This window comes from Pimephales promelas, chromosome 9 (genome assembly GCF_988280905.1).
Source record: "Pimephales promelas chromosome 9, fPimPro1.hap1.1, whole genome shotgun sequence".
NCBI classification, from domain to species: domain Eukaryota; kingdom Metazoa; phylum Chordata; class Actinopteri; order Cypriniformes; family Leuciscidae; genus Pimephales; species Pimephales promelas.
In genome coordinates this window covers 26425221-26439158 of record NC_142777.1, presented here as the reverse complement: position 1 = coordinate 26439158, position 13938 = coordinate 26425221, and the positions used below count along the sequence as shown (strand labels likewise).

General features: G+C 37.5%; 1 long non-coding RNA gene across 1 annotated transcript; it reads right to left on the bottom strand.

Moving 5' to 3' along the window:
- Nucleotides 1-530: 530 nt before the first annotated feature.
- On the bottom strand, nucleotides 531-4373 carry LOC120466054 (uncharacterized). Its single transcript, XR_005619457.2, has 2 exons — nucleotides 4176-4373; nucleotides 531-2318 (listed from the first exon to the last, which is right to left on the bottom strand). It is a non-coding gene; the product is annotated as an uncharacterized LOC120466054 (long non-coding RNA).
- Between the last annotated feature and the right edge of the window lie 9565 nt (nucleotides 4374-13938).

Genomic DNA, 13938 nt, shown 5'->3' with positions numbered 1-13938 from the left:
GCTCAGACTCCTTTCTGGCATGCAACACCCATGGAAATCAATTATTTCATTCAAAATTACGGCAGATTACAGAAGTAAAATGGGTTGCAAAGAGCAATTCATATTGCTGTTAATAAAGAACAGCTAAAGTATACAGGGTTAATAGGTTGTGGAGATTGTGTCTCAGAAGACTTCGGAGAGAGGGGTGTCTGGCTGCACGAGTGCTGGTAGAAGACAATTTGTCACAGGACTATTACAGACTTTAGACTTTCCTCCCTTGCACACCTATTCCAACCGGTCGCAGATAGGAGAATTTATTGATCATGACATTGATCTCTGTCTGTATAATTCAATGTAAGTGCAGTACAAGATAGAGGTTGGAAAACTATTATTTCCTCGCTGTAAAACCATTTTGTGAGTGATGCAACCCATAAAACACACCAATTGAAAAAAAGAAAACTATCCTAATTGAGGGTATAAGTGTGAAAACCCACAATTCATAAGACTGAGTGTTAAGTTTTCGATGTAATGTAAAACTCATGCAACGACAGTACATTATCACAGTTTATTTCACAGGCTTCAATATTTGTGGAAAAAACAATAACAGCAGGGAGAGCATTAACTCCATGCTGATTCCATGTACTTTGCCAAGTTCATATTGTCAAAACCAGATTTATTGGCAACACAAACAGTGGACTAATATCAATTAGCATTTATTGTTTTTTATCAGTTGGTGTGAGAAGTAACATACTATGCAACTAAATAGTGAATTACAGAAAAACATTATATTAATGCACAAGGAATGATTAAGGTCTTTAGCTGTTTAAAAGATTGAATGTGTTGTGTTACAGCGCCACTGAGAGGACGGAATTGAAATTACAACTTGTCTACACCAAAATAAAATCCAGAAAACAAAAATAAAACTATTACACATAATATGCATATAGTACAATTAAACTAGCAATTTAATTGCTAAAATAATACCCAGATTTATTTGCTTTCAGGCTATTGCTGTGCCAATGCACTCATCTAGTAACGAGAGATTTGGCCATGGAACATAAGATTCTATAAACCCATTAACTGTGCAGTCTGAGTCTCAACCCACCCACTTAGTCACACACTACAATAAAGCACCGATCAGTAGCCTTCTCTCCCAGGCTAGAAATAATATACCAACCAACTACATGAGCCATATCCAGACAAATGACAACCATTCGACTGCAAATTACAGCATGTAACCTTCGCAAGGTCAAGAGTCTCCAAACTTTTTTTTTATACAAGAAAACCTTTAGGCATTGCGTGTGCGTTTCTCATGTAAGACAACACAAGGCTTATGGGATGACTTGAAGCCATAATAATAAGTAAATTCCCTCTGCATTAGAGTTTTGACAATGTAGTTTAATATCTAATGCCTTCATTGCCCTCTAGGGGCAACAAACAAGCAGGCAAAACAGTGTTTAAAACACTTTATAGCAGTGTTTTAATATTATTAGCTGCTCTCATTGATTTAAAAGTGCTTGAGATGTGACAGTGCAGGTCCTTTAGGAGAGCTTGTGTCTGGTTTCTGTCAAGGTCAGGAGTTATCAGTATTGGGCTGTGGCTCCTGTTAGTTGGTCCGGGTGGGAGCTATAGCCCATTTAATGTTTACTTTCTTTTACGATATTAGATGAGTTCAGAATCTGTGCTGGTCCATTAGGATTAGATCTCTCACTCTCTATCTACTTTTTTTCAATCTTTTCCTATTTCCTTTCTCCTTGCACCTGTCAGCAGTTTCCACACAGGGCGGCTAATCCCAGCCTCAGAGAAACAGTCACTAATGGCGTCAGGTACCACCACCAGGGTCCAAATAGAGCTAAGACCTCACAACCATTCACACGTACACATAAACCCCTTAGCTATATTCTTTAATCTCCCCTCTTGGAACAAACCCCCATCTTCATCGCCATTCACTCGCATTCGCTAGCCCGTTTTGATGGTTATGGCCTTGGGTCTCTGTGGAGAATGGAAGTGCAATCACAGCCATTCTGAAGGTTATTACCCAGACCTCACAGGCTTTTCATGGGCCCTCGGACACGGGTTGGGAAATGACAATGGTCAGCTCTGCCGAGTCAGAGCAATGGTTGCGGTAGAACATGCACTTCATGTGTTGAGAAGCCGGAATGGCGGGGCAATAAAGGAGGGAGATGGCTCTTTTCCCTCGTTTCGGAGCTGTATCGGTGCATCTGCCAGCACATCTTGGGTTGAACAAACACAGATGAGGAGAATGTGTCATGCCAGGACTTGAAGAAATGTGATGGAGTGCTTTCTTTAAGATGCAGTGGAGAGTAATTCAGCACGACCTGTGAGATAAATGGATGTTTTGCTCACATAATGGCTGATGACAACAAAGTTCATAAGACAGCTCAAATGGCCTAAATAAGGGGTTTTTCAAACTAAAATATAAAAACTAAAATGTTCTTGTATATATTAAAGACAACGTTAACCGTATATATGACTATTAAAATAGATACAGGAGATAAATTATATGTATTATATTATGTCAAATGTAATTGAAGAGTGTCCTTTAAACTAAATACCATTCCAAATCATTTACAGAGTTAATTCTGACCAGTAAAATGTTTATTATTTGAAGCTGCAGTCCGTAGCTTTTTGGGGGTTAAACATTATCCAAAATACAAATTTGAGAAAATACATAACCAGCCAGTGTTCAAAATGCACTGCTTGCCTTTGCTCGATTCAAAGCGGTAAGATTGTAATAATGTTTTTAATTCCAGTGGTACTGGTGGATTTCCGCAGGAGATTCGAGCATGTTTTTGTGTTATTACGTCACATCTGTACACATAAGGAGTCTCGGCTAGTATGTTATATTGTGTGAGGATGTTGGAGGTGGAGATATATAACCTTTTCTCACTGCACTTGATATAATTAAACTTATCAATTTGATGGAAAAAAGACTTCGGAGTGTCTACAGAAAAAAAGAGACAAGGCGAAAACAAGGATACATATCGGAAGGACATTACATGTCACGCAATGCTGACGTTGTTAACATTAACAATTTGAGAACTAAGAATGGTTTTGCGTGATATAATAACTTATAAGCGATTGTTAGATTTAATCAGCGCGATTTACTGCAATGTCAGAACCTCAGCAAAAGTGGATATTTCTTACTTGTTCAGGTGAAATTTCTTCTGTGAAAATTATTATGTTGGTCATATTTTAAAAAAAAGAATAATCTGTGATTCTGAATGCCAGTATCCACACCGGCACGGTGACTGACAGCCTCACAGTCTCCTCAAACATCGTGTTCATCCACGCTGTGCCGTGTCAAGGGTGTTGAAGTACAACTCACGTAAAGTTGATAATTACTGCAATTGCAGATTTCCAGCCCATTCTCACCCCCAAGGCGTCACTTAATTGACGCCTTGGGAAGCATTTGGACATGCTTCAATATCTGACGCTTTAGGCGCCCTTTAGCGTCAGTTCGATGACGCCCTAGGATCGCGTCATGTAAGTGACGCTAAAGGGCGCCTAAAACGTCAAATATTGAAGCATGGTCAAAGGTGACGCCTTGGGGTGAGAATGCGTTGAGATTTCAAACAGAGATGGCAACAAAGTAGAAAAACTGCGGACTGCAACTTTAATTTTAGAAATATACAGTTTATACAATACTGTTACACTATGCTCATCAAAGAATTTATTTGATTAAAATACAGTAAAAACAGATATATTGTGAAATTTTACAATTCAACATAACTGTTTTCTATTTAATATATTTTATAATATAATGTATTCCTGTGATGGGAAAGCTGAATTTCCAGAAGTCATTACTCTAGTCTTCAGTGTGTACATATAAATTCTATTTTTTTTTTGACACCACAGCACGTTAGGGTCCCCTGGTCCTGATTTGTAAACCCCTTTATTTAAATACACCATAATAATGCTAAATAACATCCAAAACTATTTTGCTATCATGTCAGACCCCCACAGTAGACAGGGGAAATGGTCCTTCAGTGGGCCAGACATATAGATGATCTAAAAAATGTTTTATTATTATTATTTTTTTGCCCAGCATATCTTCCATTGTACCAGTGAAGTAAATGAATGATTTATAATAGCAGCAGAAAAGAAAAGATGCGGACTGGCTCAGATATACCCCTGGCTCAGAACATCGACGCAATAACTTAAAAAAATCTTACCAGGCACTTAGAACCGAAGCCAAGCATCTCCCCGTTTCAGAGCCTCCACCAAACATCAATTATTACATTTTTGTTTGGATCAAGTTTTCAAAAGCCACCCAAATGTGAGGAAACGGCAAAGGGAGGGAGGACTGATTCAGTCCAACCCAACTACCCATTACTTTTATCAGACACTCTAAGAAAAGCGCAGGCGATCAACGTTTCACATCCAACTGAAAGCAGGGGGGAAATCAATATTTGACGTGTGTGTACAGGGAGGGGGTTGGGGGGTTGGTTTAAAAAATGATCCTCCAACCAACCCGTGTTTGTTTGTGAGCCAGCCTGATGCGTAAACACAAGAGACGACGAGCAGCAAAGGGGGAGCCCCTGCCGAGCTTCTGACATCTGCAAACTTAGAAGTGAGAATCTGTGCTGAATTATAAATAAAGGCTGCAGGCAGTAAACATGGGATTATGAGGTAAAATTCACGGAAAACAAATTATGACTGAGATATTGGAAGCAAACCAAAGTGCACCGGAGCTCTTGATGCATGCCTTACTAGATAATTAACATTTCTAAATGACGTCTTCCATTGACAGCTGGATGCTTTTGTTATTACGCAGATGAGAATTTTGTGCCCCAGACTTGTAATAATCCTGTGGAGAAGTCTGAACTGAGAAATCTAGCTTTGATTAATATATAGGACCAAGATCATCGCTGGCTATTGATTTGTGTTCCCTTATCCAATTAATGCCCTCATGAGCAGCTCAGAAGGGGGAAATTCAGCTCTGACACACGAGAAAGCAATAACACGAGAGCAGAAGAGATAGAGGAAAGAGCAAGAGAGAGCTGACAGGGGCCATAATGGAGCAGCTGCCAACCCATAAATTTATCTATGAACACACAACACAACATATGACTTACAGCCTATTTGCTAGAAAGATTCATTTTATCAGACACAATAACCTGGAAAATAAATGGAAATGAATTCACCCCTATTATTGTGCTTGTCATATCAGCGCTTGTGAAATATGTAATCGCCGGTTCCACCAGTCAGTCTTTTAGAAAACAAACAAACCAACAAAGAAAATAATGTCACCTTTACAGAACAAGTTTATATAGATGAACTAAGGAGGTGTGACACACGCTTAACAGGTTGATTTGATGCGCAGGTAATTGTATTTCTTGAAATAAATTTCTAGTTTTATAAAATCAAATATTATTTTAATATATTTTAAGACTCTGAAATATGTCATTTTAAGGAATGAAAGAGAATTTATGGAGCTCCTTAAAATCAACCACGGCTAGTCACCATTTCTCTTTATTTGTAAAAATCTGTATCATCCCTTTCATAGTCCCTTAAAAACATCCTCTTCAAAGAGTGTGAAACTGTTGTTTCAGCTCTGATTCAAAAGGAGACTCTTTTAAACAGCCTTGAAATGATGTATTTGCACCTCGGTTTCCACGGTTAATCTGCTATGTACTGTGAATAAGGCCTTGTCCTTGTGCAGCAGCACGCCAGAGACCTCTCATACACAGGCTGAATTTAATCAAAAGCAAGATACATTATTTTCTTGATGTGTGAAGGTTTTATGATTTGCATGTCTTCAATTTAGAGATGAGGAGAAAGTTTTGAATCACATGCATTTTGAAAGCACTTTCCAATATTATACAAAAGGCCTTAAACTCTTACAAAATGTGTATTTTTTAAAAAAACAAACAGCCAATGAAAGGAGCTGCTTAACATTCAAATTATAATTCAGTAGCTCAAACTAAATACTATAGAAGTGTTGTAAGTGTTCTATAAAGAGTTTGTTCATTTTGGAATCTTGTTTTCAACATCTTGGAACATATTTTCAATAATAATAATAATCTCATGATTTTTATAGCTCAACTGGTAGAGAATGTTGCTTATACCATAATTTAAACATTCAGCCAAATAAATTAATTGTATTAAAATGAAGTAAAAGGCTGCATACAGAAAATGTAAAGACAAAATATTATATTCAAAACATTTATATCTTTAATAGATTATATTAAAATTAAGACATTATATGACTTTAATTGTTGGATAAAGCCAGTCAATATTTCTGATGGGGCATTGCGAAAAACATGAGATTCGTGCCTCTAATGAGACTCTAATAAGTGTAGCCTACCGTTTATGCTATGTGCCAGTTTTACTAATTTGATTTATTTATCAAGCCCTAATTAGCAGTGCTTTTCTGACAGGTTCTCTATAATTATAGAGAATACTTATTTTATCGCTGTCATGCCTGTGGAAATAAACAAGCTGAATGGCAATCATATATAAGAGAACTAAAGTTAACTTAATGATTGTATAAGGCTGATGCACAAACACACACACACACACACACACACACACACACACACACACACACACACACACACACACACACACACACACACTCACACACAAAAGTCTTCTAAAATCCTATGGGGGATCCAAATAATTCTGCTTTCTGTGTCACAGTGCCATCTAGTGGTTTTCTGACAAAACATTGAGGCCTTTTTTCCCATATAGCCTACTTGAATGTTTAACAAATCCTTCAATATTTCTGTAGTTCAGATTTATTCCAAGTCCACTAGATGGCAGGCTTTCTATTATTATCACACAGGAGAACTCAGGAATAACAAGGGATAGTATGCTAGTATATGAATGTAATATATGTGACACACACACACAAGAAATATAGAATATAGTATATCATTTCTGTGGGCAATATTTGAGATAATAGCATATAGATGTAGCCTACAGCATTTTTGTAGCTATTACTGGCAACACTTTGGTCTGGCAATGGATGTTAATGCCAACAGTGCAGTGGTGCCAGACTCAACACATGGGATGTAATCACAACAAAGCAAATGTACGAAACAAGGCTCTGCTCTGCTTTTTTTGGTTAGATTCATATTTGTAACTGTTTAAAGTGCCACATATGAAGCATTAATCAATGATTGATGGTCTGGCAGGGCATGAGCCTTTCTATTGTATCACATGGGCTGAGACAACTGGCTCTGTTATACTGGGAAGCTCTAACATCCATCTGTCCTATTTTCTGCATATGAATGCCAGATACGTACTCTAGAGATTCCAGACAGGAGAAGCCAGTTCCACACACCTGTCATTGCATCCTGATGGCAGCAAACATCAGAGATAGCCACTGTGCAAAACCCATCCATGCTCACCCACTCCAAAATACCTCAAATTTGTACAAAAACTGTTTAAATTAACAGTGATAATGAACAAATCCTTTGCACATAGGTACACAGAAGAAAAGGTATGTGTGGTATGTGCACATCTAACACAGTTAATAAATCATTTACAGGACCAGGGACATATATTGTTGTCACATGCAGAGAGCTTGGAACAATCACAAAAGACACAAATGGACTTTAAAGCACACTTTCATTTAGCCTGGCCTATTTTCCTATGAAGGAACTTTACATGACTATGAGTCACATCATGGTTCAATACCTTTCTGTGACACATTGGCCGCCTAGCATGTCCCACACTTCCACATCCTCATTTGTTATAACAGATGCCTCTGCTCTGTTTATGTTTCAATTGGGCAGAGGAAGGGGCAAAAGTCATTCAAAAGTCTTCTCTGAGGCACTAATGAGACAATAACAAAGCATAGGTGTAAGACTGCAAACAAGAGTGTCTATGTTTTACATGCTCCTTTAGAAATGTACTCATTTGGAAGGTGGTTTGGTTTTGTCGTACCTTATACATTTTCACTGGGGGGGGGGGGGGGGGGTTTAGGGACACGATAAGTGCCAGGCTTTCATGGCTGGCTGAATCGAGATAGTTCGATTTAATCATTATAGAAAAGCCTAATGTACAATACTCATTTTAAGCAGCACACAGTCATAGAATATTGATTTCCTTCACTGCAGAGAGCAACTTTAAAATGATTACAATTCATCATATGCTTTTTACATCATCACAGTCATCTAGAATTTCTTTCAAATAATTTGCTCTATTGTTTGCGGCATAAATAATTCCTTGCCTCCATCAGCACAGCATTAGAATGAGATTGCTACAGATTGGCCTCAACACACATAGATAGAGTAAAACATAGATACATGTTTTACATTCAAAGCAATTCAATAAAATATTCAGTGGGTATTATTACTGGAAACTTATTTGTGAGTCAATTCGCCATGAACATCCAATCATTTTTATAGCCCAAATGGCAAGAGCCTTTAAAGGCCTTGGATTGCATTTCTGATTGGCATAGGCACATAATTCTTACTGATGGTCATTATACCTACTTCATCTCCTCTGCAATGATATAGCCTCTAGGAGTAGAATGTAGTGCGGAGGGTTACAGTTTGCTGGTTGTTAGGCAGTTGCTGGCCCAGATAAGATATAGGGTCTAGATTTGAGACTATAGCTAGCCAGCTGAGGTCATACATTTGTTTGCCTGCAGAGGGCTCAGCTGTACCTCTGGCTCAGCTGCTTTCACACCAGGACTAGCCATTCAGACAGCTTCATATGAATTTGCTCCACCAGCATAAGGTGTGCATGCTATTTACCACTATTAATTGATATTAAAACACATTAACTATGTAATAGTGATTATAGGGAGGCAGTACAGCTTATCATTGCCCTTACAGTTATCTGTCAGGGTTCTGTCACTTCTGTCTAGTCTATTTCTTGGTTTTGTGATAGAGCCCTGACACTCTGTTCTGTCTTGTCTGTGTGCCTTGTTTCACGTGCTTGTGTTCGAATCATGTTTGGTGTGAGCACAGTCATGTACTGTATGTTTCCTTGTGCCATGTGTTCTCCTGTCTATTGTCTGGACCCTCCCATCTTGTTACCTGATTATTGATTCATTTGCCTCACCTGTCCTCCCTCGTTACTTACCTTGTTTGCTCCCTATTTTCAGTCCTGTGCTGGATCGTCGTCGAATGTACCTCTTGTCTGAAAAATATTGTAAAAATTAGATGCTTTGTTTCCAGTCAAGACTTATGGTACATTTCCACTACACTACCAGCTCGACTTGCCTTTGTTTGGTTTTCCACCTTGTAAAAGTTGTACCTGTGTAACTTTTTTTGCATCACCTCCAGTGAGGTTGTGAGCGAGCTGAGGGAGGCGGTACTAAAATGTGACGTGAAAACACTGCTGACTGCTGATTGGTCAGAGAGAATCGTCACTAGAGAGCCTAAGTCCCTCCCCTTCCGGTCGACCACCAAGGGACCTTATTTCGGAAAAAAAATATTGTATGGCAGGCTAGTCAATGGCGAGTGACAACAAATATTTTGATCTCGTTTGAATTGTGAATTTTTAAAACATTTGTGAATTGTGAACATTTTAAAGTAAAGAAAGTCGCAGTTTGATGTAAAACCGTTGAGGTATAAGACTGTGAAAATATGTAATTTCTCTCAATGAATGAAGCTAACTTTACTGAGGCTAATGTCTGTCATTGTTTATAGTCTTACGTTATAATCGTATACGCTGTCATGCCTGAGTGTTTTGTTCCAGACTGCACACACACGAGCAGCAGATCTTGCTCGTTGTTTCGCTTCCCGGGAAATGTAGTTCATTGAGCGATTTTCACACAAAACTAAATGTTACTCTTCTGTTTTATGACAAACTGCGACGTTTTTGACTTCCAGAATTATCTTTTAAATTGACAAACATCATATGTGTAATTCAGGGCACAGTTCAGACTGAATAAAAAGATAAGTTGTCTCTCGCCATTGACTACCACACATATTTTTTTTCTCGAAATAAGGTCCCATGAGCCGGAAGCGGAGGGGCGGGACTTAGGCTCTCTATTCACTGTCATCATTGCATGTGCCAGATGGAGTATCCAGAATAAACCCGCCATTTTTAAATAGTTTGACCAGACATAATTACTAAACTTACTACTATTATGGCAACTCGGAAGAATACGCTGTAGCCCGTGGTCAAACGAGGAGGTGGAGACCTTCCTTTGTTTGGTTGCCGAAGAGAGGATCCAGCGAGAGCTTGGTGGACGAAAGGTGTTTATACAATATATATATATAATAAATTTAAGTTTATTCTAAACTGTTTTATTTTTTATTTTTTGATTGCCTTGCCTATATTTTGCAGAGTATCACCTCCAGAGTTTAGCTTTCCCCCACCTCCAATATCTAACATAAACTCAGATTTACAGTTTTTCTCAGTTGGTTTGGTGCATTTCTCACTTCACTATTTACATTTGCTCAACAGTTAATGCAGTTCTCAAAACAATTAGTGCAAACTGCAAAACCTAGTTGATAACCTGCAAAAGCGTGTCACTTGCTCAAAATGCTGAAAAGTTAATGCCAATTGAACATTCTCCTGCAAATGCATTTGATTTAATTTCTCCAGCATTAATAGACGAAACACTGATTTTAAATGCGCTACATATGTCTTCTTAGTTTGTTCTTTCTTTTTATTGCATATCCACCTACTTTATACAACGTGACACTACATCAATCCTATGAGCTACAAATGATACATGTGTCATTGGCTCTGAAGCTTCAATTTAAATAATTGGCAATTGATCAAAACCCTATATTGTCCCGTTTCAAAACACAGTTTTTAACCACTCCCCATTCTAATTTTGACTCAGGAGATCAATATATATATATATATATACGATAAGCCACCTTGCCTACGCACGAGCTGATTTCCAGAAGCTTACAGCGTAAACGTACTGTCCAACCTAAATGCATTTGTCCTACAGAGATTTACTGTATGTATCACAGCTAAATTGTTACTTCAGACAGCAGTTAGTGGATTATAATTGAGCTGTTATTGTGTGCCTAAAATGACTCATTCACTATATTTATTGCTTTCTGATGGCAGCGACTATAAATAATCCTTCATAATGCAAAAAATCTCCCTCATTCCTCAATAGAGGAAGGGGGCCAAATACTGGTTTATTGTTATCTATGTTATTTGTATGTTCCTAGCTAACATGAAGAGCCGCTGGTGAGCCTTGCATTCATAAATGCATGAGCAGCAAGTATTGTATTATTTGTAAGAGGATTAGAGCTATGATTGTATAGTGAACCATAAAAAATGAACGGAAACCTTCACAGTTTATCTTTTAGCTTTAATTCAAAGATATTTGAACTATTTATAAACCACTATGGCCATATTCTACTTTTTTACTACAGTAGAAGCTAGTCAACTATGTGAGGGTTATATATTTTTTTTTTCATTTTTTTCATTTTTTTTTTTTTTTGACAAGGCCTGCAGGGCAGACTTCCTGAGTTTGACTTGTTTTTGAACAGAGGAATATGAGGGATTTATCCCTGCTGTTAGACAAACACACAGAGGCCTCAGGGTTTCTGATCTTTAGGGATGTCTCATCTCCTGTTAACAAAAGCCTAAACCACTAGATAACGAAAGAAGATGTGTAGATGCGCACATTATCAAACTGACATGCAAATGCAGTCTTATTGTTTATTAACCTTTTACCTGGAAATTCCACATATGAGACATTAAACCGGCTCTACCAGTTTCATGTCTCATATCGCACTCATGAACGCAACTGCTGTTATCTTGTGTCTCAGATATTGCAGTGAAAATGACCTTAGAGAGCTTCAGTAATATTTCCGTTATAATGTTGCAGTGTTTTAAGATTTAAACTTTAAGATACTGTACTGGTAAAATTATAAAACAATTATTTGCCCACTTATGCCCAATCATGTTATTATAACATGCCCACATAGCCTATTTATTTATTTAACAAAGTAGCCATATATTAAACAACTAATATAGCATTTGTTTACTGCTATTTTTACTGGGATGTCATGCAGTAAAACGTGACCGAAAGCTCATATCATTCTGTCAACATATTTCCGTGTCTGATGTGAATAGGTCCATAGGAATATATTGTTTGCAATGAACATTCACTATGAATATTTAATCTTGTTGTGGACAGGCATTATCAAAGTGTAAGTGATCAACTGGGTCCTTGCTGTGCACCTGTACCAGTGTCATTCTCAAGGTTAAGATGAGTAAAATCTGTAAAACAGTAAAGTCGGCACTCTCCTTGGAAAACATCAGACACATGCCAACAAAAACCCCTGGACCAAAAGCTTCAGCTCAGCTCTTTACTATGACCAGCCCCTGGAGATTAAAAAAATAAAAAATTCTCATTAAAGCGCCTTTCGTAATTGGGGAGGAACCTCAGGGTTGAAGAGTGGTTGTCCCATGTTGGCCTATAAAGAGTACACAGAGGCAACAAAGAGACAGATAAAGAAAAAAAGGGTTGAGATATTGATCTCCAAACATTGCGCACAAACAATATAGGGGAGATGGGAGAACCTGAGAAAGGGAAATCAATCATCACATGAGTTTTGACAGCACTTGTTTTGCTCTGAAACAATATACTGATTTAACTTGCTGTACAAGTTGTTTCTGCTACAGAGTTTTAGCTAAACCGAAGACAGGGACTGTCAATAGCTACTGCCTATATGTCTTTCAAATGTACTTTGTATAGACCAGCAGAGTCCTTCAACTCTTTTTTTATTATTATTTTCTTGGTGCAAGAGTCTGAGAAACCGTTTTATTTTTAAATGTTTCCAGTATTTCTCATCGTAATTACATTTTTAGTAAGAATTCAATTAGAGCGCTCTACAATTAAATTCTTACTCGTAACAATTATAATTAGAGAGTTCTACAATTCAATTCGTACTTGTAACCATTATGATTAGTGAGCTCTAAATGTAATTGTTACTAAGAATTGTATCAAAGAGCTCTCTAATTGAATACTTACTAATAAAAATGCAATTGTGACGAGTGACGCTGGGGACAATTTAAGATGGTGGTTTCACTCCATTTCACTGCGGCCTTTTCACATTTCACATAGTGTTTTTATCTCATCAGATGATAATACATTGTGAATGAATAATCAGTGGGGTGTGTTGAGAAAAAGTGTGTTTGACATATTTTGATTCTCCAAATGTGACTTTGGAAACTCTCCAGCTCATTTTGCACATTTATATGCAGAGAAAGTAAGTGCTGTTTGTTGTCCAACCTTTACCAGGCCAGGGAGGCACATGGGATACAAACACTGGCAACTGAGAGGCAGGCCCTCTTCCAAATAAGTGTACAGTGAAGAAACATTCAAAGATGCACCATGGGAACTGCTGTTTCTATACAGTATGCCTGCCAATCTATTTATGGGATTCTTTCTTTCTTTCTTTCTTTCTTTCTTTCTTTCTTTCTTTCTTTCTTTCTTTCTTTCTTTCTTTCTTTCTTTCTTTCTTTCTTTCTTTCTTTCTTTCTTTCTTTCTTTCACACACTTTCTTTCTTTCTTTCTTTCTTTCTTTCTTTCTTTCTTTCTTTCTTTCTTTCTTTCTTTCTTTCTTTCTTTCTTTCTTTCTTTCTTTCTTTCTTTCTTTCTTTCTTTCTTTCTTTCTTTCTTTCTTTCTTTCTTTCTTTCACAATGCACCAAATTAGCAAATGCACCAATATTAAAACTAAAAACTTATGAGCATGTTTGTTGAGGCAAGTTGGAACTAAACTCTGCAGGACAGTGGCCCTCCAGGACCAAGTTTTAACACCCCTGACTTAACTGTAAAAAGTTTTGGCACATCCAATTAACTGTGTACTTCATCAATGCATTGGCACAGGGAGTTAGGCAATATATAGGGCTAAGTAGAGCTGTGTGTTGTCATAGCTGTGGTAGGAAAAAGTATAATTATAACATAATTATGTTATGTTATAATTATAACATAATTATGTCATAATTATAACATAATCATAACAAAATATAACATAATTATGCATCCTCAA